At 43.5% G+C, this 26515-nt stretch overlaps 1 long non-coding RNA gene across 1 annotated transcript in view; it reads right to left on the bottom strand.

Moving 5' to 3' along the window:
- LOC146859263 (uncharacterized) overlaps positions 1 to 26515 on the bottom strand; it is a 145068-nt gene that overhangs the window by 73339 nt on the left and 45214 nt on the right. The window lies entirely within an intron of this gene.

The following is a 26515-nucleotide window of genomic DNA, read 5'->3' as shown; positions in this document are numbered from 1 at the left end:
CATCTACCTCCCACTCAGATAAGAGCGAACTAGTGCATGCTAAACCAATGCGAGAGGCGGCACCTTTGTATGTTCCTCCTAAAGGAGCGGGAACTAGTGCGGATATTACCTCCGCCGATGCTAAGGGATATTTTGTGTACAATTGGGTTTATACTCCCTGGCATAGGGCTGATGTTATGGCATTAAAGAATGCATTGCCTGATCCCCGCAAGAATCCAGCGGCCTTTTACGAAGAAGTCGAGGGGGCCTTGAATTCTTGTACTATGACCTTAGCAGATATAGATCTGTTCTTTGGGCTTATTTTACCACCGGATATGTGGCGATCCGTACGGAAGGTGGACGATGTTGCCGCTTTTAAGGCTCGGTGGTCTGAGCTTGAGGATGAGGATAGGGAGAGGAAGCCCGCGCAGAAACCACCTCAGATTATCCTAGATCTCCCCGCTGCTATTTTGACCAAGTTAAAAACAATCATTCCCCCTAAAAAGATTGACTGGAATATGTTAGCTTCGTGTAAACAGAAAGTTGATGAATCAGTTGCAGATTTCTTTACGCGCTTTGAGGAGACATTTCATGATTTTAGTGGTCAGTCACTTACGGATGATACGGGTCGACACCTCTTTGCTGATAAATATGTGGCGAATTTATTACCGGCAATAGCAGCCCGCCTAAAAGCGAGTGAAAGGTCTTGGTCCACCGCGTCTCCGACAGCCCTCCTGACTATAGCTCAGTATTATGAGCGTCAGGAGCAAGAAGCGAAGGGGCAGGAGGAGAAGAAATCGAAAGATTTAAAAACGAAGGTGATGTTAGCGCAAGTGTATGGTCCGCCCCGTCGGGGTGTCAATAGAGGTAGGGGAGGATCTTATGGTCCTCCTTCGGGCCGATCTGATTTGAATAGGAATCAATGTGCGTATTGTAAACAATCGGGACACTGGGCCAGAGATTGCCCGGTGTTGTATGCATCGCGTCAGGGGCATAATCAGGGTGGCCCGAGTGGTAGAGTTGGTTCTTCGAATTTTAGAGGGAATTCTAATGATCACGCTCGTTTTGAACCTACCGGTCAGCAACGAGATAGACCTAATGTCTTTGATCGACAAAACCAGTATCAAGTGTCAGGGACTGACCGCTCTGGGTACCATGATTCACAGCATGCATAGGAATGCGTTGGATGGGGGTTAGAATCAGTTGAGGTGCCGGTTGATCAGAAGGGTCCTTATGTATCAGCGAAGGTTTTGGGTTCTACTGATCAGTTCCTAGTGGATACAGGAGCGACTCGTAGCGCGCTGTCTAAACAATTGGTTCCGAGGGCTCCCCCATCTGGCTTAATGGTTACATCGGTAGGGTTTGACGGTACACTCTCCCGAAGCCCTCTTTCTCGACCCCTTACATTTCAGGTTGATTCCTTTTCTGCACCCTGTCCGTTTTTGCTTGCCCCGAACACGCCGGACAACATTATGGGTCTTGATATGCTCAAGCACTTCAGAGCTACGATCCGCTGCTCCCCCGCTGGAGTGCGTGTGATATTAAATGATAATCACCCTCTGTCTGAACGGATGTGTGTGGTTGCAGAGGATACTGTGTTAGCAACTCTCCCTCGTACTTTGTGGGCCATTTCGGATACCGATGTGGGACAGATGGTGATTCCGCCTGTCCATATTAGTGTCCAGGAGGGGGCGGTGTTACCACGCCTCCCGCAGTATCGTATTTCCCAGGAGGGGGAGGAGGCTCTTATACAGATTGTGCAGGATTTGATTAAGGTGGGAGTAGTGGAGGAAGTTCCCTACAACATCTGTAACAGTCCAATTTTACCCATCTTGAAGAAGGATACGGATGCCAAAGTTTATCGGTTTATAATTGATTTGAGGGAGGTGAACAAGATCGTGATACCTCAGTATCCAGTGGTTTCTGATATCACGACGTTGCTCACTTTGGTCCCGCCAACGGCGACCACGTTTTCGGTTATTGATTTGAAAAATGCTTTCTTTTCGATTCCTATTCATCCCGATAGCCGATACCTTTTTGGTTTCACTCTGAATAACAGGTCTTATCGATTTTGTAGAGTTCCTCAGGGCTACACAGAAAGCCCTAGCATTTACAGTCAAGCCTTGAAAAGACAATTGGACTCTTTTGTTCTGCCCGAGGGTGTCGCCCTCATACAATATGTCGATGACATCTTGTTGGCGGCTGACACTCCGGAGCTGTGTGAGAAAAGCACGTTATCCTTGCTTTCCTTTTTGGCATCTCACAATCACAAAGTGTCTCGGAAGAAATTGCAGTTCTGTAGACCAAAGGTGACTTATCTGGGTCACCTTTTGTCTCAGGAGGGGCGTGCACTCACACCAGATCGTATTCAAGTAATTTTGGACACGCCAGTGCCTTCCACGCAGAAGGACGTGCGTGCATTTTTGGGCCTTGTTTCTTTTTGTAGGCAATGGATATTAGGGTTTTCACACATAGCCAAGCCATTATTAGCCCTTTTGACAAAAGACACACCTATTCCGCTTCCTTGGTCAAATGAGTGTGACACTGCCTTCCAGCAATTGCGACAGGCCCTTTGTTCAGCACCAGTGTTAGGGACCCCTGATTATACGAAGCCCTTTTCCCTGTATGTGCATGAGAAAGATGGATGTGCATTATCAGTTTTAGTGCAGATGCACGGCGACAAGCAGCGCCCTTGTGCATATTTTTCGGCTGTACTTGATCCTGTTGCCCGAGCATTGCCTGGTTGTTTTCGCTCGGTTGCGGCGACAGCTGTGTCAATACGCCAAAGCGAGGGAATTGTGTTATCTCATAAGCTGTTGGTATTAGTCCCCCATGCTGTTGATGCCCTGCTTAATCAGACAAAGACGCAGCATCTGACCAGTGCCCGTTTAATGGGATATGAGCTGACGCTTTTGGCCCCTCATATTACGTTAAAGAGGTGTGTAACGTTAAATCCGGCCACATTGTTGCCGTTCCCGGAGACTCAGTCTGAGGCACGGAAAGCACATGATTGTATTCTTGTGACTGAGGAACAAACAAAGGGTCGTATTGATCTCCAAGATACGCCCTTTCCAGATGTAGATGGAGAATTGTGGGTGGATGGATCATGCCTGAAGCTACCAGATGGTACGACTTCAGCAGCGTATGCAATTACCACACTGCAAACAATAGTGGAGACAGCACGCATAGCACAGAAATCAGCTCAAGCAGCGGAACTGATAGCATTAACACGAGCATGTGAGCTCAATACAGGATTGTGTGTGAATGTTTATACAGATAGCCGTTATGCCTTCGGAGTAGCGCACGATTTCGGCCTACTCTGGAAGGAGAGAGGGTTTCTAACGTCGCATGGAGTACAAATAATGCATGGAGAGTTAGTTCACAACCTTTTGACTGCATTGACATATCCGAGGAAAATTGCTATCATTAAATGTAGTGCCCATAAGAAAGTGGTTGATAAAGTCGGAGAAGGGAATGCTTTGGCAGACCGGGTGGCACGGGAGACTGCGATGCAGCCCGGTGCTACTGCCATGTATGTAGTAAAGTCGCAGGTAGAAAGATGGCACGATGCGAAAAGAGAAGTGCTGGAAATACAGAGGACCGCTTCTGATAAAGAACGGGAGCAATGGTCCAATGATGGAGAATTGGATGATAAGGGTTGTTGGAGAAATAAGCAGATGGATAGATGGAAGTTACCCACAGCTTTTGTACAACCTATGGTTCAGATGGCACATGGGCTAGCACATGTTGGAGCTTCCGCAATTGTCAAATTGCTTACTCAAGTCTGGGAGCATCCAGAGATTGCTAGCACGGCAAAGAGGGTAGTGCAGACCTGCATGATTTGCCTAAGGAACAACCCAGGAAAGGGTACTCGAACTCCAGCAGGAGGATTTGCGACACCTACTGCACCCTTTGAGGTTTTTGCAGATGGATTACATCCAGCTTGAGCGCTGTAACAATTTGAAGTATGTTCTAGTAGTGGTATGTGCCTTTAGTAAATGGGTTGAGGCATACCCTACGAAAGATAATACTGCAATGACTACCGCCAAGATGCTATTGAAGGAGTTCTTCCCTCGATATGGAGTTTGTAGACTGCTGTGGAGTGATAACGGACCCCACTTTATAGCGGATGTTATAAAGTATGTTCTGAAGGGTCTGGGCATCACCCAGAAGTTCCACGCAGTGTTTCACCCTCAGTCTGCAGGACTGGTCGAGAAGTATAATGGTACACTGAAGCTCAAGATCACTAAGATCCAAGCTTCGACTTCTTTGACTTGGCCAGATGCTTTACCGCTGGCATTATTGTCAATTAGATCGATACCGCACTCTCGAACCGGTCTTACACCGTACGAGATTGTTTTTGGACGCCCAATGAATATTTGGGGTCCACCACGACCTAAGGCTGTGTATGATGTACCTTGTGTAATGATGAATGATTATCTGGCACAGTTAACGGATAACTTGGTTTCTATTCATCAACAGGTCCGGGAGGCGCTCCCTGATCGGTCCACCGGCGAAGGTCACAGTCTCCGACCTGGAGACTATGTTATGGTGAAGATTTTTGAAAGGACGAATAGCTTGGAGCCGAGATGGGTTGTTCCTGAGCAAGTCCTACTTGCAACGAGGACGGCTGTGCGGGTTTCCAACCGAAAGAATTGGATCCATTCCTTGCACTGTCGCAAAGTGCCGCCCGGATTGGTGGAGCCTGCTGTATTGACCGACCATCGAGAAATTCTGACTGCAGAGAAAGGCCGTGCTGTGGAACCGAACGACACTGAGGAGCTCTTTCCGGACCACGTGATTCCTGGAGGAAAGCGATATCATCTCAGACCAAGGAAGTGAATTCTTCAGTATCAGGACACGTTGTCAGAACGGCCCTTGGGTTAGTGAAACGGAGAGCCAATGAGGCAAGGGGGGGGGATCAGCCCTGCATTAGTGTAGTGACACCCGTCTTGGCCCGCTGGTGAAGAAATCAACCGCTGCCTAAGGGGAAGAGTTCTGACAACCTTTTAGTTTCAGAAAGATATTGATTTTTTTTCATTCTGACATGGAGAAAAAGAAAATCCTTCGTGCAACAGGTTTTATGTTCACAGTAGCTATTGTTGGGATAACCACATGGTTTGTGGAGGATGTGACTCCTGCTCGAAAGTTACTTGTTTTGACTACTCCAGTGCCTGAGGAGCACTACTTTTATACACTACCGTATCAAGAGTTGAAGCATCGTCAGTCTTATTTGAATAACACTTTCATCCAGATGTTGCATCATACCCATGTTGCCACCAATGCTACGAACTGTTGGATATGTGGCATGATGCCAGCTCACCAGAAGAAAGGAGGAACTCCGTTCATAGCCCTTCCTTTTTCTCATAATGGCTCTTGTAGAGCATGGTACACTTTGCTTTTTGCCACCCGGAAACCTACAGTGGGACGGTTACTCTTCAGACTTAATAGGGAATGTCATCAAGATAAAGATGGATATCCACAAGCGAATGGGACAATTTGGGAATGGGAAGAGTATCGACCGGACAATGAATCGATTCCCTATATTTTCACGAACACTAGAGACACTGTGGGGAAAGACCGATTTGTGATTCAAGTGGCACAAGCTCAAGCGGACCTGTGTGTCCAGAGTGTGGGTTATATTCCTGTTGGTGTTAGTGATTGCATCACTATCCTAAACATCGACGGGTTGAATAATAGTACCTTCTTAGCATCCCATAATACATACTTCGTATGTGGAAATAAAGGTTATTACCGCTTGCCAGCCGGTTGGTCTGGAGTATGTTATGTAGCATTTCTATTACCTCCTGTATTCTTGGCACCTGCATCTTATCATAAAGATTTGAAGTTGTTGAATAATGTGACTGTAAATAGGTATAAACGTACTCTATCGATTGATGACGTGGACCAAACCGACACTAGTCTGCAGCAGTATATTGATTTTAATTTAGGATTGTTTTTCTTTGTTGGAGCTGCCCTAAATAGTAGGAAAGTTCGAAGGTTAACAAGAGTTGTAGAGGCTGTGACAAATCAAACCGCTGCTGCTCTTGGGAATCTTACGGAAGAATTGCAAATTACTAGAATTGTTGCATTGCAGAATCGTATGGTGTTAGATGTTATGTTAGCTGACCGAGGTGGAGCTTGTAAAATTATCGGAAGTAGTTGTTGTGTGTTTATTCCTGACCACACGCCATCAGTTTATAATGCCATTAACAGATTACATAAAATTGCAGCTGAAATCCATACAGAAAATGGCGCTTGGACCTTTTCTGGATGGTTTTGGGCATTGATCACCACATGGGGATGGAAGGTTCTAACTGGTCTCTGTATCATAGTAGCAATTCTGTTTTCCTGTTGCATTTGTATCCAATGTGGTCCTTTACTCTGTTCCCTATGTGTGTCACTCTGCATTCCTGATAAGAAAGCTATTGCCAATGTCACTTACCAGAAACATCTGACTAAAGAAATAGAAGAAATGATGAAAATTGATATATACGATGATTATCCTAATAAACCGGATGTCTTCAGTAAATGCTGAAAGGGTCGTCTGTTGAAAATTGAGATAACGATGTGAGTAAGCATTCACTAAATACATGAATTCCCCTTTAGGACCGAGTTTCTTCCGTTATGTTGACTAAAGTCTGGACTCCATTTTGTATTGTCATGCCTCCACGTGCGTAGCACGAGAAGAGTCCTATCTTCGTGTTAGTTGCTCTTGTAATCTGCCTAGTAACAGTCTATAAATAGCTCCTTTGTCCGTCTGGCGCATGCCCAGACTTGACCACATCTGTTATCAGTTAGTCCTTGCTTGACCATGTTTTCGCGGGCTTAAGGAATGTGTTAGCTCCGCCCATATATTGATTCTGTATCAAAAATGACCATAAAAGGTAATACTCTTTGTCTCATGTTGTATCCACCCACTTATGAACCCCTCTGTTGTGTATAAAAGGGGACCGTGTATGCAAGTTCGGTGTGCTACTCTATGCAATACTGAAGAGTGTTGTATGGATTGTAGGACCACCCTTAAGGGTTAATAAACTTTGTCTTTGTACTTTGCAGTTTCCGTGCCAACTTCCTTGTAGATTCCATTTGCAGGAGAGCGAAGCCTTGTGTCCTGCGGGCCTAGCTGGGGCCTATATTCATCATACGGACCCGTTGGACGAACCTTGTTTCCGGTTCTTGTGGGGCTGCTTGAGTGACCTCCTACAGGCAGCCACACGAAGGTGCTCTCTAGACCGGCTGGTAATGGGGACACAATTGCCACGGTCTTTATTACTTAAGTTGTTGAAACCGGTTCCACGTGTTATTCACGGTTACCTGCACATTGCCCCAACTTATACATTATGTCTATGCAAACTCCCTGAGGTGAATTAACCCTGGGAAAGCTGGGCAGTGCATCTGCACACCGGCTGGGTTTATAACTCTGCCTGTTTCTTTGTCTTTATGTAGCAGGGGCTTGTTGAACTTATCCTGGGGCCAGCTCCATAACCCCCCTGTTTAAAGACACTACTAATCTGAATGTTTGTGTGTAATTTCTGTATCCCAGTTTTATACGAAGGATACACCTAGGTCATAAGCTGATGTACCTTATTCTGCCCCTAGGTTGCTAGTGGCTGCTCCTCATGTGGAATGCTTGATCACGAAGTACCACAGCGTTATTTTCCTTTACAGGTATTAAAGCCTTATTTTATTGTTGGATAGAGTTAGGTATCTATATATATAGAGATTGATATATATACTGCCTTGGTGTATGTGTTTGTGTTTCATAATGCCTTGTTCTTGTTCCAGGTCTCCCTCTCTGCTGTTCCCATCCTACCCTTCCCTCGCCTGATCACCCCATCGAGTCTGCTGTTTCACTCAGACCCTGGGGCTGTCGGGAGGTGGAACCCATTTGAGCATCGTGTAACTCTGAGGATCCAAGGCCTTGACATAAGTTGCATGCATTTTCTCTCATTACTTTGTTTTTTAACCTCCTTAGCCTTTTTTTGCCTTTTTAGTTTGAGGTTGACCCTTATGTATGAGTGCTGTCTGTGGGTCACCCTCCTGTTGAAAATCTTCTTGCATCATTGGTATCTCTGGGTTCCCCTGGCTACTTTTCCGTGATGTTGTCCGATCCCTATTAATTTAGTGTAAGTCATCGGTCTAATCGCCAACTCCTTTATTGTAATTGTGGCTTTGTCCCTTGATGAATGTGTCTTGATGCCGGAGGCTGAGGTGCTATCTTGGCTTGGCTTGGGATCATTGCCCCTCTTGTTGTTCAGTAGTTCGTATGTGGGCCTAATGGCTTTAGAGACAGATATTATTTAGCTTGTTTTTACATCATTCAGCAACATTGCCAGAGTATTTGGCTATGTGCTTAACTTACCAATTATTGGAACGCAGGTACATTTGACTGGTGAGAGAGAATAAGTAGCCTGAGCTTGAATGATTATGTCTGCCAACTTGTATCCTTGCCTGATATAAAGGCTGTGAGTATGTTCAGCAGGTCAACTTAAACATCTAGTTTCTTTGACTGGTAATTCAGGGCATCTATCGAAGCTTGGAGAGTGACATAGACCAGTAACATAGACCAGAGGCTCTTTGATACATTATCTTGACTTTGGATGGGAAAGGTGGATGGATACTTGCTGTTGTTTAGCCCTTGTTTGAAACCTTCTTTCAGCTGTGGCTCTGCTTGAATTAAGGGGCATGATAAGGTTGTTACATCATATATTTGATATTATCTATCATTGGTCTTAGAGAACTGGCTACATCACCTTCAAGTTGCTCATGTAGAGAATGTTCCAAAGGATCTGATTTTTTGTGACAGGAGCCATGATGTAAGTGAGGGCTGGCATGGTTCACATGGTTATGGTTAAGAGCATGATCCAGCTCAGTATTGTTGACTGGTAGATATGACCAGCTTCGATCCTCTGTCTGGGAAGAGTGGATTCCCGTGTTGTATTTGAGGTTCTTGCGGTTGCCTCTGGATTTGCAATTGGGTCTGACAGATTCGTTGGGATGTGCTTACACAAGGTTGAGTGAATTTGAGTAATGCACAGTAAGTTTTGGAAAGGCTTCCCATAAATGTTGTTTAAATAGTTTTTTTTTTGTTCCTGACCAGATAGTCCCCTATTAGGAATTGAGGGGGCTGTAATGAACTGTTTTCAGTGACAACTTCTTTCCCCATTTGATATGGCGCTGGGATTGCGCCAACAATCCTGATGCTGATATGTGACTGTGTGGTTGGGGCTGGCTGTTGTTAGAAATTATCATGGGTTTCACACACTGAGAAATTTTAATTATATTTTGAGTACTCTTGATACATCTGTGCTATTGGGGAAATCAGAGTGCGGGTATCATGTGCTGTTTTCAACTTGGCATTCCTAGAAGAGAGCTCCAACTGTTGCTTTCTCTTCCTGTGGGCAATTATCTGAGGGGACAAAGTACTAGATTTGCCAGATCTCACCATCTATGCCAGACGTACTCTAAAGACTTCATCCTCTGTGAGTGCTGTTGGGGATGCGGGGTATTGTCGTGGGCCAAAAAAGGCAGAGGGTGTGGTTACCAGTTACTACTGAACTTGTGTAGCTTAAAAGGGTTGCCTACCTCTGGTGCCAGATACACGGTATGGCTGATAGCCTCTATCCCCTCTGTAGGAAACCAGCTTTTTTCAAGTTGGCAGATAGAATTTTACACAGTTAAATTAAACCTTGTTCGTACAAAAAGATCCATAATGGTGATATAGTGGGTGGCAACTCCTTTTGTCTTTTAGTGGAGGGATTGACTATATAAATCCTGAAGGGAGGAGCCTCTAGATGTTCTGCACACGATTGTGGGGTGCTGCCTAGAGCAGAGGCAGCCCTGGTGGTTAGGGGAAACATGTATGTGCATAGAAATTCTTCACAACTGACAGAACACAAACATCAGTGATAATGTGGGTCCACTCATGATGTTGGAGAGAAAGCCTTCTCTTTGAAGTGATGTGGCTCTCCTACGATAGCAGCCAAAAAGGGTGATGCATTCCCCTTTATAAAGTCTAGTAGACAGGTTTGTTCTTCCCAGCAAAGCTTCTCTAAGACTGATGAGTAGAGCCTGATGATCAGGAGGTAACCATTGCAAGGATGCTCCACCCTAAAAGACTGAAATGACTTGCCTTCAGGAATGAGGTATGTGGTCTTGGTGTCACTGCTTATTTTACACTCAACCCTTTGACAGTCAGTATGCCTACTAGAGGATCTAATCTGTGGATGGAGGAACAGAATCTTTCCATCCAGATGAATATTGACACCTATCTCCTGGTCACCTGCCCTCATATTTCTAGTAGTTAGGTAGACATGGTTGGGTTGTGGAGGTACCAAAGTTTATGGTCCTTTGTAGAAGTGATGGTCTGGTTCCGTGACATCAGCAGCAGTTTCTGTTCAGCAGCTCTATTTCAAGGCTAAAAATAATCTAAACTGCTCTTGGGCATTGCCTAAGAACACAAATGATAAGTGACAACAAATTGTGTCACAAGTATATCCTGTAGCTAACCAGAATAATGTTGGCTGGGACCTGCCTAAGAGATAGACTGACAGGTTGGTGCATTACCCACCATGTTTGAAGATAGTTAGCTTCCTTGTACATGAGAAAAGACAAAGCTTTGTCTTCAATGACCTTCACCCCCAACAGGGTGAGCTTGGGGGCTCCTGGTGACAATGATTGGGCTGTCTTTTAGAGCAGGCTTTGTCCCCAAGAACCATGAAGTGTGGCTTCCTCCACATCTCCATGATCTGTGTGGTAGACATGAGCGCCATACCAGACCTGTAATTTTTGAGGGTGCTGAAGTAACTACCCGAGCATTAATATCTATATTCACTAAAGGCAGTGCCATGGCCTCAATATAAAATGATACCTTAGTCTTGGTCAAAGTACCAAATAACAAGTAGTATTACCTATTTGGCTGCAGGTCCTTGTGGTCTTTGGTATGGACTCCTACATCAGTGTCTGAATTGGCACTTCTGTGCTCTATTTGAGACATATTTTGTCATTGGTAGAAATACATGAAAGACTCACTGGCCCCAAATGGCCAAGGTAGCATATCCTTAAGCCGATCTGGTATCAGAAACTGATGCAGTACTAGAGGTCATGGAAGAGCAAGGTTAGTATTCATAGGCAGGTTCTATACTGAGAGTGGACATGTGGAACCGGAAACTGGTGGAAGGACAGGCTCAGGTCCCTAGTATTCAGCCTCACACTCAGAGTGTCCAGGAATGCGTCTTGAGCTAAGACTGTGCCAGTGAGGAGGCAAAGTCTACACCTGCATACAAGGGTACCTGGGAAGGCAAAGGCAACTCCAAATAAAGCTGGCCTGTTTTTTCAGAAACTTTGACTTGTTAACAGGCTTTAGAGTAAGTTATACCTCATTTATATCAACAAAACTTAAATCTGGAGGCAAAGCTCCAAATGAAAAGTAATTTCCACTATTAGGAATTACCTATCAGTTTAGCATAGAGGTTAAAATCACCCTTTTAATATGATGACCTTTGTACTGGTGGGTGGCCACTGTGTCACTGGTACTAATGCAGCACTGCAGCTAACAAACTGACAAGTTGTATGTTGAAATATTAACAGCAAATATCTTGTGGTACCAACATATTGTGTCAAAAATATAGACAAAATATTTGAGAAGGTTAGTGCATTTACATAAGTATAGATTTACTAGTCTTAACTCCATGTTTACATACCTAGAAAATATCTATCACCAAAATATGTGTGGAGTTAAGTAAAATAAGAGTAATCTTACCTATATAAACTCACCTTCTCACTATTTTGTCCTTAAACGTTTGACACAATATTCTAGTACCACAGTATGTTGCAGATATTAAGGTGGAATTCCCCCTGACCTCGAACATTACCCTAAAGGCAATGCAGGGATATGGCAGGACCTTACCATTTTCTCTACCAGGAACTGAATTCTACACATGAATGAGTCCATTGTGGCCCCTGGGCCATTAGAAGTGGTTAACACATGGACACCGTATTACTATATGAAAAGAGCTCTGGCTAAAATAGTAGACCTTGTGGAATGCTGTTGGGGTTTCCTCTCAAACAATCTAGAATTTGGATGAGGATCTGTTCTAAGGGGGAATGTTTCCATATGAATCTGAGCCTATCAGTTGCTTGTTGCTCCCTGTACTGTCAGTTGCACTTGTACTGTCTTAAATAAAAAGGTAATCCTACCGCACATGTGTGATCTTTTCAGTGGCGGTGAGCAACATGACAACTTGCGGAGTATGTGTCGATCGAATATTGCAGGTTGGCTGCCTTATAAATGACACTGAGAATCTTCTTGGGATTCTAATACTTGCAAATCGACTATTGTAACTAACAGGGTGTCTGAAACATACAGAAACGAAAAATTCACATCCTAAAGGCACTGATTTAAAGAAAAAAAGGGGGGGTGGGGTGCTAACTTAACACAGTGCAAAGAAACACATGTGCTTCACTAACAGAAAGTTTAAACAAAGATCAGCGCATCGTCGTATGAAGTCCCAATATCATGCCACATCATGTACAGGGGCATAGCTTAATGAGGGGGGCTTGGGGTGTTACGCCCCACTAATAAATGTATTTTCTGATAAGTAGTTGGGTAAAAGTGGTTTCAGTCAGGCATGGTTAAGTGTCTGTCGGATTTCACCAGGGATTTTTAAATAAACATAGACAAAAACACACACGCGCTCTCCCTCTCTCCGTTTTGAAAGTATTCAAAAATGTTGGTTATTTTACAAAATATTGTGTTTTCTTTCACTCAGTACCACTACGAATCCGCATTCTCAGTCATGCTCCCTCCTTGTGGTAACATTCTTTGAAGCAAAGATGTATCTCATAGAATCGAATCTACTAAACCAGGGTTTCCCAAACTGTGGTCCGCGGACCCCCAGGGGTCCGTGACACATTCCCAGGGGGTCCTCAGGCAGCAATTTTAAAAGCACAACAAAGTTCCTTGTAGAATTAGCAGTTTTCCAGCAACAATAAAAGTGTCAAGATAACCTCAGTGATTAATGTACCTGCTGGAGAGAGATGAGCGTTTTGTTCAGTGGAAGCTTTGACTTATCTAATGTAGCACAGAGGGTTAATATGCCTACTGCAAAGAACGTGTACCATGCATTTAAAAAAAGTGTTTCATGTGCATAGGTTAGTTGGTTATTGCTTTTGTCAGAGAATATTTTGTTACTCTGCAGTTCATAAGTGACAATCGTAATCTAGCACAGTGACCTATTAACTGTCATCACAGAGCTGCTTGCAAACTGCATGATACAAGTTAGAAACATATGTTTTTTCTAAGTCTTTCATTATCCTGATGCTACTAAAAAGGTTTATTTGGGTGGAAATACATTTTTATTGTTAAAGTCAATGCTAACCACTGTGCTATGTTCTGAATCATGAGTTTGTGCTTCTCCTGACCAAGCACTCCTTAAAAATGCCTAACAGTATGAATGACATGTGAATCCTACACCTTGTAGTCGCATTTGCCTTATGTAACATTTTCTATACACTGATTTACACGTATGAATCATTGTCTCTATGGGGAAGATTTCCAAGGAAAGTGACTCAGTGTGTGCCGCAAGCCATTTGGCTGCACCGCACTGAGCCACTTTCAAAGCACAGGGATGCGACATATTTACAACAATATGTCGCATCTCTGTGCTTCCCTCTGCGCTGGGGCACAAGCTGCTGCCATGCGCCTGCACAGGCACCCTTGCACCATGGTGCAAGGATTCCTGCGTCGTGGGGAGATTGTTTATGTGCAGGAAGGGAACCCTAAACAATCAGAAATGCGTTTTTCTACTTTAAGTGTGCTGCATTAGCACACATAGAACTTGCAAAACGTCATTGTTTTACTGATTGTTTATGTGCAGGAAAGGGACACCTTCCTGTACATAAACAATCACCAGAGGTGATTTCCTCTTTTTATGCGTGCTGCAGAACGCAATACGCATAGAAAGAGGAAAAAAACGATGAGAAATAAATACATTTCTCCTTGTTGCGCCTCGCTATGCCTCCGCTGGGGAGGCGTAGCATTCAGACACATTTCCAGATTTACGATTTCACGCAAAGTGCTGTGTGCCAATGGGCCATATTTTCAAGACCAGGACAAGTCACAGAGGGTGGCTTTTCCTGTCCTTGAAAATATGGGGCACTAAAATACGCCACCGGTGCGTCACTTTTTGTGACACACCCGTGGCACAAGGGGTTTGTAAATCTGCCACTATATGTGTGTGATGTAAAGTGCTCTGATATCCTACAATGGTATGATAGATGCTATAAAACAAATGAAATACATGTGACAGAGGAGCTATGGAGAGATGAGAGGCACTGTTGAAGGGTGATAATAAGGGAATCATTGAAGAACCACAACAAAGATTGTCGTATACTGGTGCATAGTAAGGTCATCATTTACTATTATTTAAAAGCTGATACAATAATGATAAATTTGTTGTAGAATGCACCATTGTTTCCTAACTTTTCTTGGGAGTAGAGCCTCCCAAAGCCCCCTTTGTAGTGGTCAGATGGTGTGCACTGTATTGGGACTGGTCTGAAAACATTGGCCAGGGCTGATTTGGGTTTCCAGCCTGGCCGTGGCAGGAGCCTTGTACTGCGAAATAAAACAAACCATTTAATAGTTAGTCACAGCGATGCAGCACTAACCTTCCCATTTTTTGCAAATTCTTTTAATATAAAACACTAAAATCCCTAGCAATTTGAGTATCTGTTTTGTGTGCACACGTGTGTTCATTGTTTTAGAATTACTGTTTTAATGTTTGAAATTTAAATCATACAAATTGCTTTGGGGTCCCCGGCTTCCAGTGGTGATTCAATGGGGGTCCTCAGGAGTCAAAAGTTTGGGAACCACTGTACTAAACCGTTCTTTTGATGATGACCATTTAAAGTTGACAGTTAAGAGTGAGATACATGTGAATGTTATAGTCACATTATGTTAACAGACTTCGTTTGCAATTTAAAGAATGTGTATTTCACTACAAGGATAGGCTACAGTTACGTGTGACTCAATATAAACCATTCTTTTCCATTATTCTTGCACTTAACTGTTGAATCTAATTAGTTATTACTAACTCTGTACTATATTGTCTGAATAACGCCTAAAGACCTGAGATTTGGTTATGGTGATCTATATGGGTGCAAGGTCATAGTGCAGTAGAAACGACAATGATTCTGCAATGTATGCATATGTGTTAAACATATGAACTTCCAAATATAGAACCTCAACATACTTGCCAATGATCATTTAAGTAATAAAGTATGTCATTTACTATATGAAATACCTGTATTAAATAAATTATATATATATTGATGTTTTAAAATGCACAACAGTTATTAATGTGCTGTATTGATTTAATGTGTTTAACTTAGCTTCATTCTCTAAACCTGTACTTTTCCACTCAAAATGTGAGAAATCGTTTTGTCAAAGATGGGTACCATAGCACTCAATCAGAAGTCAAGAGACATCACAAGGTACGAACAGTAAAAACTTGTGGTAAACATTTTTTTTTATTACAGATATCGAGTATTTTGTGATCTTTGGTACGTTCACATGTTCATCCATCGGAACTGAACAACAGCAGATAAGTATTTCGTCACACAGTGACTCTTTCAAGGCTTTCATTAAGATACAGATATGGTCATAGATTTCATGTACGAAGACCCATATGGAGTGATGCTCTCAGGAGCTGCACCACTATTAGATGCACCACTGTTAGAAGTGATGTATACTGTAATGGACGCAAATTCAAACTGTGGAGGTAGGTTAACGTCTACACAGAAGGCCATTTTCTGTCGTAAGAAACCGCAAACCCTTGCTCAAGTATAGGGCAGGTCACTGAATATAAGGAGCGGATGTAGCTGTCAATGTCTAATAATAGAGGTGGCTGGTAGATATAAACGTGACTTCCTTAGAGTCGGAACACAAACCTGTGCCAGTGATACATAAGAAATAGTAGAAAAGGAGCAAAGCTGGTATGGCCTCTGAAAATGTATAGTCTTTGGAAAGTGTCCCGGGTCCTGGCGTAAGGCCGTGGTGGATCTATGTGTCATCCCAGACTAATAGACCAAGTAGCAAATATAGGTCAGGTGACATTTATAAAGAGATGGGGACCATAATAAGCTCATATCTGACGGAGTGTTGCTCGTCAGTGTCTTGGAGTGCTATGGTTTCATTCTTTAAAGTTTGTAAACATTAAATCTATTGGTCCAACATGAGGTCATACCTGTTATTACGGTGTGGGATAGCCAAAAAGCACAGTCCCAAGTTATTTTGACATCGCTGTACTGTACTCACGGAAATTATATTTCCTAATGAGGTGCGATTGCTAAACCAGTACTACCTCTTGTCTTTAATGAGAAATCATTTTGTTGCAATTTTTGCTAAAGCAGCATTCTTTTAGGTAGTCTCATGACTTGCTAGTTTAGAATAGATACATTTGTGTATTAGAGATAGGTACATGCCCTGAGAATCCAACCTTGGAACGGAGTACGTGAGTATCCTGTGTAAAATGAATAGGCCATTGTGGACTACCTTGTGTGTGAGAAAGGACTGACGTTCCCATATCTAGTGTGAGATTTCACACCAATGTTGTTTATTTTACCATGAGTAATGGAATTCCACCTATGGATGTCGGATGATGGTGGTGTGACAAGTGGGTGTCACCTTTGAACTGATGGACTATCTGTCATTTTCCTGGATAGCAGCAGTTCCTTTTCCACTGCCCTTACTGATGGAAGAACCCCTTTGAGAAGAACTTTTCCCTTGCTGGTAGAACTTTCCTTGGACTCCTTGGCCAAACCATAATTCTGCAGATGCCCTGCAGAGCTCCCCCTCAAGCCCTTCCTAGATCCCTTCCTTAATTCTTCTGCCCCTTCCATGGACTTTGAAAACTTTATGCCCCATGCTTCTTGAACTCTGTTCTGAGTGTTGCTGTATGCTATATTTGTACCTGACTTACTGAAGACTCTTGACTGAGCTTCTGAAATGCTGATTGTTGCTTTGCATAGCTCGCTGTACGATGCCTGTGAATACAAAATGGAACTCTTTGATTTCTGAGACCTTTTTTTCTTACTGAACCATCCTCTCACCGTGGATTGTGCTTAAGATACTATTACTACTAATGTATAGCTGAGACAGCGATAGGTTATTATCTGAGAATTAGGTTTTGGTGCTACTGTTGTGTATTGCAGCTGTCGAACTGTTAGTTTGTCTAATTCTTGTCCGTCTAAACTTCTTCATGGTACTCGGTCTCCCTGTTGTTATCCTGGATCTTTGCAGTATGGTCTTTAGAGTGATTTACCTAAATGTAATAACTAATTTGTAATAAACACCCTTCAATCTGGCTATCGATTCCTGGTACTCATTGTGTAGCCAAATAGCTGCACTATCTAATGAAACTATACCAATAACTTTCTTTGCTCTCAGTGCGCACCAGCACGACCCATAGGACGACCAAGAGAAAGAGTAAGTATATACGTGTGGGCTCAAAAAATGCTAGATCTCACACTATTCAAGAACTGTGTTTAAATTGTATGTAACAACATGTAACACATCATCAGTGACACACATATGTGACAATCTTAGATTGTCGTGCAATTTCATCACATGCTTCTTGAATAAGTTGCATACAATTTTCACATTTGACTTCCAGCTATCTCTCTATCATGCATACATGGTGGTTAGAGCCCTATCCCAACTTAGTTTTGTGGGAGGCATGTTGCAATTTGTTTCTAAATTCTGACCATGGTTTTACCTACTATTGTGTACATATCAAAGTTTTCAACTAACGAATCAATGAGCAAATTTTGTGATTGTGACATGGGGGGCACAGTACTCTATTGGTTTTTAAATATTTTGCTAAAACTCAATATATGCACCTTAAGTGGTTAAAGCCTCTTTTTCAATTGTTTTCAAGTCCGACATGTTATAACACACTTGCACTTTGCCATAGAACAAATACCCACCGATTTATATGTCGACAGCAAACTACCTATGGGCAGGCTGAATCATAAAAAGCAGACCAATTTAGGCTAGAGACTGGGGTTGGTCTTGTTACATTTCTTTTTCAATAGATTTGCATTTTAATTCATAATCTTGACCTTTGAATGGTGATGTGCATGGCTTATAATAGTCCATTTTCGTAGTATATTTTTACCTTTATTGATGGTTTTTATTGTTTTATGATTATATATTTGTTATGGTTTACGCTGAAAACCATAAAATGATGATAATGATAATGAATTTAGTTACATGCATAAATATTCCTGGCTTTTGTTCAAACAAAGGAATAGAAAAGAAAAAATACTAACAACAACGAACAGTGTAAATAAAAAATAAGATTTTGCATTACATAAAGATGCAACAAAACGTAATTCCTCTACATGCTTTCTTAAGTTTTGAGGTTCATCTAGATACCATTGAAGGGGACATGTTTACACAAAAGAAAACCTTTACTTAAAGCATTTACCATGTCTGACTATGTTAGTAGAAGGTATGCTGCTGATGATTATTCCTCTGCTTTAAAAACCCTACATTTTTAAACAGATTTAAATATCGTTATGGAGAGACATACATTTTATATGAGACACCAATTACCAGGTGAACCTACAGAATGTTATATTGGTGCTTTGAGAATTCTTGTTTCTTCTTGTGAATATAACATCTTTGAAGAGGAAATTATAAGAGGCCTGATTCTGGAGAAGACCAACAACAAGAGGATTCAAGAAACCTTTGTGAAATCAGCAGTTTAACCTTAGACAACACTAGGCTGTGGAGATTGCCAATAGTATAGAGTTCAGAATCCTATATGGAACAAATGTCTTTAAATTCTAACAATCATGCTATTTATAGTGTACAAAAGGAGGAAGTGAATGTTAACAGATGTTAAAACAAAGACTGTAGAATGTTTTAGATATGGGAGTAAGAATCATTTGAGAAGGGCTCACATTTGACCTGCCATTGATAAGGCATGCATGAAATGTAGGAGCAAAAGGACATTTTGTGAAAGTGTGTAAGTCTCAGGGTGAGAAAAAAAGTAAGAGTGTGAATTCTGTGGAAATAGCTACAAAAACACATTTACATTCTGATTCAGATGTGTAGCTATGGTGTGGTATCATGATAGAGAAAGGTAAAGCAGCAGTAGTGTGATGCAGATGAATATAATGACAGCAAAAAGGAAATTCTGCCGTATCGAGGTGTCAGACATTCCTGTGACTATGATGGCAGATTCAAGATCCTTTTTCACTGTATAGGCACCAATCAATGGGAGAAATTCACCAATGGTGATCTAATGGCCTTAAATGTTCATACGGTCACCTTTGATGAGTAGCCAATAGATATGTAAGGAGAGTCTGATGCAGTGGACGCAGTTTATATAGTAAATGATGGGTCATGTTGGTTTGGATGGCTTGAAAAGAGAAGGTTTGGCAGACGTTGAATCCCAACAGTCTGGAAGAAATTGTATTGAAGAAATGGTGCTTGTGTATTGCAGCTGTTCAAGTTCCATATTGAGTGAATGCATTTCCAGAAGTATTTTCTTATAGATTAGGCAAGGTGAAAGTTTTCACTCATAAAATATTATTAAAATGTGACGCCCAACATGTAGTACATAAAATGTAAAGGGTACCAATTTCCAAGAGCGGCGAATTAAAAAAGAAGTTGGATGGATTGTGTAAACTTGTAGATTGTTCTTAGCGGTTATTACCTGTGGAATTACCTAGGAAGTCTAATGAGAATATGGATTGTTTGACAGATTTGAATGCCAACATTTGGGTGCACAGACATCCCCTTCTTAAAATAACTAAGATATTGTCTGCCCTGAAGAATGCAAAGGTCTTTACCACTCTGGATATAATCCCTTCATATAATTAGAATGTTTATCATCATGATTTAAGACACAAAAAAATCCTTAATTACACCTAGTGGGGCAAATCTGGGTCTCCATTGGATGCCTGTCCTATGTCAGTGCTTCATAAGATTGCGGAGATTGCAAATCTAGTTTTCAATAACATTAATTCTTCGCTAGCCACAGCAAATCTTCCTCAGGAATGGAAGCTGGCAGTGGTTAAGCCACTGCAGACAAAAACAGGTCAGAGATCATTCCACACTTTCTAATCCCCGTCCTATTTCACTTCTGCCTAACCTTGGCAAGATTACAGAAACATTTGTAAATAGGCAGTTATCTACTTTTTTAGAAAAGGCCAGCATTCTTCATCCCCACCAGTCAGGATTCCGACCTAGATATTCAACAGCATCTGCCCTACTAGAGGTGGTAGATATATTGAAGCTTTTCCTAGACAGTGGAAAGAATGCAGTACTGATCCTATTGGATCTGTCTGCAGCATTCGGGTACAATTTGCCATGATATTCTCCTATCTTGAATGAAAAATTGCGCTTTAGCACATATGGTCCTGGCTTGGAGCCAGTCTTTTCTACAGAATCGTAGGCAAATGGTTACCTTAGGTTCTTTCCTTTCTAAAGAATGCCTTTTCCGACGGGCGACCAGAGGGCTCTTACCTTAGCCCTCTTTTGTGCAACATCTATATGGCCCCACTAATATAATTAATCTCATCATTCCAAATCAAAACTACATCCTATGCAGATTATTCACAGCTTATCTTCGTCTAGGACAGGGGTACTCACAAACTTTCTCTCGGGGGCCAAATTTACAGTGTGGTTTGTGGCAGAGGGCCGCACCGGTGGGGGCGGGGGCAGTGGGGGAGGGGGCGGGGCTAGAGCAAAAAAAAAACTGTGACCATGAGGTTGAACACAGGCCCCTGCAGCAGACGCCTTCGTCCACTGAGCCACATTCACACATATCTATCTATCTATCTATCTAGCTCTGTCTCCCTCCCTCCCTCTATCACTCTCCGTCTATCACTCTCCCTCTATTACTCTCCCTCTCTCTGTCTCCCTCTCTCTCTCTATCTATTTCTCTCTCTCTCTCTCTCTCCCTCTGTCTCCCTTTCTCTCTCCCTCCCTCAGTCTCTGTCTCCCTCTGTCTCACTCACTCTGTCTCCCTCCCTCTCTCTGTCTCAGTCCCTCCCTCCCTCCCTCCCTCTTGTCTCCCTCCCTCTCTGTCTCCCTCCCTCTCTGTCTCCCTCTTGTCTCCCTCCCTCCCTCTTGTCTGTCTGTCTGTCTCCCTCTTGTCTGCCTGTCTCCCTCCCTCTTGTCTCCTTCCCTCTCTCTGTCTCCCTCCCTCTCTCTCTGTCTCCCTCCCTCTCTCTCTGTCTCCCTCCCTCTCTCTCTGTCTCCCTCCCTCTCTCTCTGTCTCCCTCCCTCCCTCTCGGTCTCCCTCCCTCCCTGTCTCACTCACTTTGTTTGCCTCCCTCTCTCTCTGTCTCCCTCCCTCTGTCACCCTCTCTCCCTCTGTCTCCCTCTCTCTCCCTCCCTCTCCCGGTCTCCCTCCCTCTCCCTGTCTCCCTCCCTCTCCCTCTCTCTCTTCCTCTATCTCTCTCTCTCTCCCTCTGCCTCACTCACTACGTTTGTCTCCCTCCCTCTCTGTCTCCCTCCCTGTCTCCCTCCCTCCCCCTGTCTCCCTCCTTCCCTCTCTCTCCCTCCCTCTCTGTCTCCCTCCCTCCCTCTCTCTCCTTCCCTCTCTCTCTCCCTGTCTCCCTCCCTCTCTCTATCTCTCTCCCTCTCTCTCAATCAGTTCCTCATTCCTATCTGTGGCGCTCCCCTGTTCCTATTGTTGAAGCGCTTTGACACCTTCGGGTAAAGTCCGCGCTATATAAAAACGCATTAAATAAATACATAAAAATATATAAATCTGCCCCCCACCCCCCAAAAAAGAAATGACTGCACTGCAGCCTACAAGATGCTCTTTGGCACACGATGTCACACTTTCTGGACAGGGTAACAACCTCACAGGGCTGTGCTGCTTCGAGCAGCTTGGTGTCAGGTCTGTGTGCACCACTGTCCCTCTGCAGCAATGCCCCCACCCCCCAACAACCCAGGGCTTCACGTGACGCCGCTGATGACTTTCCCTTCTGCTCTGACCCTGGTCCCACGAAATGCCCCCTGGGCGGGTGGGGGAGGGGGATAGTGGGCTCTTCTTCCCCTGCTTGGCCCGGGAATGACAGATTGCTACAGATAGGCCCGGCCCCTCCCATGACAGAGGTTGTTTTCACAGGTGCCCAATACTAAAATACAACCATACATAAAGGGAAATACCCTCTTTCATCCTTGAACCTGGGTGCCACTGCACCTGTTGCACTAATGAGCAGCAGCGTGGCCAGTGCGTCATGGACCCTCGTGCAAGGTTGGAAATGGGGGTCCTGGCTGCAGTTTGTTTGCGTTGAATTATACAGCACAGCAATAATCATGGATCAGTAGGCCTCCTCTGTGTCCCGGTGCCACTGCAGTTGCTGCACCCATAGAAGCTACGCCTCTGCTAATGAGAGCTACGTCCCTGCTCTCCGGACTCTCGGTTCTCAAGTGAGGGGTTGGGCGGCTATGGGTGAACAGACCCCGTGCAACAGACATAGGGCAGGACCCGGCGGCTGTGAGAGGACAGAGGTAGAGCCTGACAAGGGAAGGCCCAGGCGGCTACGAGACCGGGCGGCTACGAGACCAGAGCCCGGACTGAAGTCACTCGCGTGGAATGGAGGCCACAGCCCAGCCTCGAAGCCGGGGGGTGATGCGAGAACGGAGCCTTGACTTCAGACAACTGCCTGGCGTCTATGAGTGACCAGAGCCCGTGCCCTAGACGCCGGGCAGTGCGACTATGAATGGAGCCCAGGCTGCCTGACACGGGGGCCTGCCGGGTATGAGGGAATAGAGATTGAAATCCAGGCACTGGCGTAGCCAGGCGGCCATGCAAGAATAGAGACCGAATCCAAATCGTGGAGCAGGGTGGTTATGTGAGAATAGAACCTTGACTCCCGGACACTGGCCGGGCGCTATGAGAGAACAGAGCCTAGGTACCAATAAAGTTCTCTTGCCACTGTGTGCCCTTTCAGTTGTACACCTGCACCCCCCCCCCCCCTGTCCGTCACCTCACCCCGCGCTGTCAGCTTCCCTGGAACGCACACAGCCGCCGCACCCAAGTACTTCACAGGTCTTTTAAAGACCATTCACTTGTTAATGAGGCTTTGTTGTATTTCATCTCTTCTTAGCGCCCCTGCATCTCCACTCATTCAGAGGGGAGATGCAGGGGCGATAAGAAGAGGTGAAATACAACAAAGCCTTATTAACAAGTGAATGGCTTTTAAAAGAATCCCCCGGCCCGGCCCCCATAGCTCCGCGCTGCTGACAGGCAGTGCTTGCACAGGTACGATGTCTGCAAGGTCCGCGGGCCGCCAAGGAAGGCTTGCCGGGCCGCTGGCGGCCCGCGGGCCGTACTATGAGTACCCCTGGTCTAGGATAAGGACTCAAATGAATCTGAACTAAATTTTAACAAATGCTTATCAGAGGTCATTCGGTTGCTGTCTTTCAACCACCTTAAATGCAATACTGACAAGACTGAGATAATGCTAAAAGGGAAAGATAACCCGTTTGACCCAGTCAAATGGTGGCCTGAAGATCTTCTAGCTCCACCTGATTTAGTGAACATAGTTAAGAATCTTGGAGTCAATTTTTACGCCACTCTTTCTTTACGGCCACAAGCCTTGGCAGTGGCAGGGATGTGTTTTAATCTAATCAAATCCTTAAAAACAAATTTCAATCTCATTCCCATTGCTATATGGAAAACGGTGGCAGTGGCCCTGATCTTATCTAGACTGGATTTTTGCAACAGCCTATATGCAGTGCGTAAAAAAGTTACAGATGTTCCAAAATGTGCCTGCCTGACTAGTCTTGAAATTGCTGACGCCCTCTTTGGCTGGGAAAGCCCTAAAAACCATGCACTGTTTGCCGATCAACAAGAGAATTTTATTTAAGCTTCTTTTAAGCACCTTCAGAGCTTTTAGGAAAATAGGACTCTCATACTTGACCTCTAGATTTACAACCTATGTTACTGTTATGACACTCAGATCGTCCTCAGCTAATTTGTTTAAACGTCCCCCATTTAAACTCAAATCTAGAGGTGGCAAGTTCGTGGCTAGTCTAGGCACAAGAGCATGAGCCATCTTGCCTACACAACGAAGACTCTTGGAGTCAGAGACGCTCGTCAGGAAAGCGCTTAAGACTTGGATCTCTAGAGCTCCAGAATCCAGCTGTCGCTCTTTGGTGTAATCTATAACAGTCTGAATTTTCTGCTCACACTCGCATAGCGCCAAGATGCTCCTGCCGGAGTGTCCATGCACTTTATAATGCACAAATCAAATCAAATCAATTTTGGTGTGACTTCTGTGTCATTAGTCCTTCTGCGCACAATAGAGTCTTTCTTCAAAAATGTTCACAATGTGAGATGTTAGGACGATGTTTTGCTGTATGTAAATTATTTGGAGTCTCAGGCTAGGAGCTTAGCCAAGGTTTTGTACATTGTGAGGAACCAGGGTGTCACATTGAAAGCTACAAAGTTAGAATTTGCCATTCATAGTGTTGATTATTTGGTTTATTGTTATCTGCTCATGTAATTGAGCCCAAAAAGAGATTCTGGTCAAGTCTATTGCTGAATTTCTGGCTCCGGAGAATAAAGACCAATTATGGTCTTTTGTGGCATGTTGGAATTTTATGCCATTTTACTTCCTGAGTGTGCTGAAAAAATACACAATTTATGAATGATCCTTAAGAAAAATGAAAAGTACGTGTAGAGTTAATGAAGTAGAGAAAGAGTTCAGAATTTTGTAAGGTTATAAGTTGCTAATTCCATTTTACTTACACCATTTGATACCCGTGATCTGTGTAAAATTTGTAATTATTGTTAGCTAAAGGGGCCTGGGCGCAGTGTCACTTCAGTCCAGCCATTGAAAGGATGAAGTTGTTGTAGTTGGGTCACACATGTTAAGAGGAGCTGAGTCCAGTTATTCCATCATTGAGCATGAGACGTTGGCCTGTTGGTGGGGTGTTGACCATTTTAGGAGCTATTTGTGGGAAATAGAATGTATCATTTGTGTGATCACAAATACCTGGTGGTCTTTTTTACCACCAAAAAGGGCAGGCAGACCTGCGCCTAAAGTAGTCATATGACAATATCGGCTACAAGAAGTTTCAGTATCATGTGGAATATATTCCTGTGGTGAAAAAGATATGTGACGATTGTTTGTGTCGTCTGCCATTAGATGTGCCCAAGTGTGTGAGTGATTGCTTAGAAGAGGAATTTACCATGATTGGGTTACTTTCTGTGTTGACAAATTACTCAACTTCAGAGAAGGAGTGTAAAGCAGTTACAATGGAAGATAAGATGCTAATGGAGGTAATGGAATTTATGATAAAGGATGCCCGAAATTGAAGAAAGTTGAGGGTGATTCAAATTCTTAGAGTTCCTATAAGCACATAGCGATTTAACTGTGTGTCATTGACAGTATTCTTAGGCATGCCAATCAGTTGGTTATTCCGGTTGGCATGCATGCCAAAATTATGATTTTGCCCATGAAGAATATTTAGAATAAGGGCAGTGAAAAGAAGGATTATGAAACATTTCTGGTGGCTGGTATATTGTGGATAATTATATGAGGGAATGCATCTTGTGTGCACTCAGTGACAAACCTCAAGTCACTGTTCCAAGTCCAGAGGCCCAATGAATGTCTTAGTGGAGGGTAACACATATGGAATTGTGGTTATGGACATGGTTTCCTAAAGTGACATTTGTAGGCTAGGTTTTCAGCTGCAAGGTAATTTAATTTTTTGAAAGTTTGTTTACAGGAGTAGGAATATCGAGCAAAGTGGTCACTGATAATTGTGTAAAGTTCACATGGGTTTAAGGAGTTCATGACACATTTGGACATCAAGCATGCCACCACATTATTGTACCCTCCTAGGAGTAATGCCTAGTCAAGAGGTGCAGTAGAGTGACAAACTTCATGTACAGTTGTCTGTAGACAACTGGCTCAGTTGGTCTCAGATTTAAAGAACTTGCTCTGGGCAATTCGCACCTAACGCACAGCGAATATGGAAGGGTTTCCATTTGTTCTTCTAAGAGGTCAAGTACCTATAATCAAGATGATACAACTTTGGATGGGGAAACGAGTTTCACCCAAAGTAGGTTGGTGTGTGTAGGGAGTAAGAGAAAGGAAGCACAGGAGAAGTATGCCTGTTTTGGGAAGAAGTGTCGGCTGCATGTTTACAAGGGTGATACGGTAAAAGTGAGGTCACCTGGTGACATGCTAAAGAGGTTTTCTGAAGTTCTCGAATCCAAGAAGAGTTGAAAGAGTGAAGGGTGTGTGATCTGACATGATGATGGCAAGAAATGAACTAAGTAAAGGTTGGCAATACAATTAGTGGAGATTAGTTTGAAAACCAAGGAGCATATCTACAAGGCGGCGATATAAAATTATCGCCGCTTTTGCGGCTGTTTTTGTCCGAAAAGCGGCGATAATTTTATCGCTATATTAGCAAGGTCACGCTATCACGTGAAACATTCCCTTAGCGCCTGAATTCCTAACGCCCATCTTTGCATCTCTAAGTGGGCGT

The sequence above is a fragment of the Triturus cristatus genome, chromosome 3_2 (assembly GCF_964204655.1).
Source record: "Triturus cristatus chromosome 3_2, aTriCri1.1, whole genome shotgun sequence".
Lineage (NCBI taxonomy): Eukaryota > Metazoa > Chordata > Amphibia > Caudata > Salamandridae > Triturus > Triturus cristatus.
This window is presented reverse-complemented; position numbering and strand designations above follow the sequence as displayed.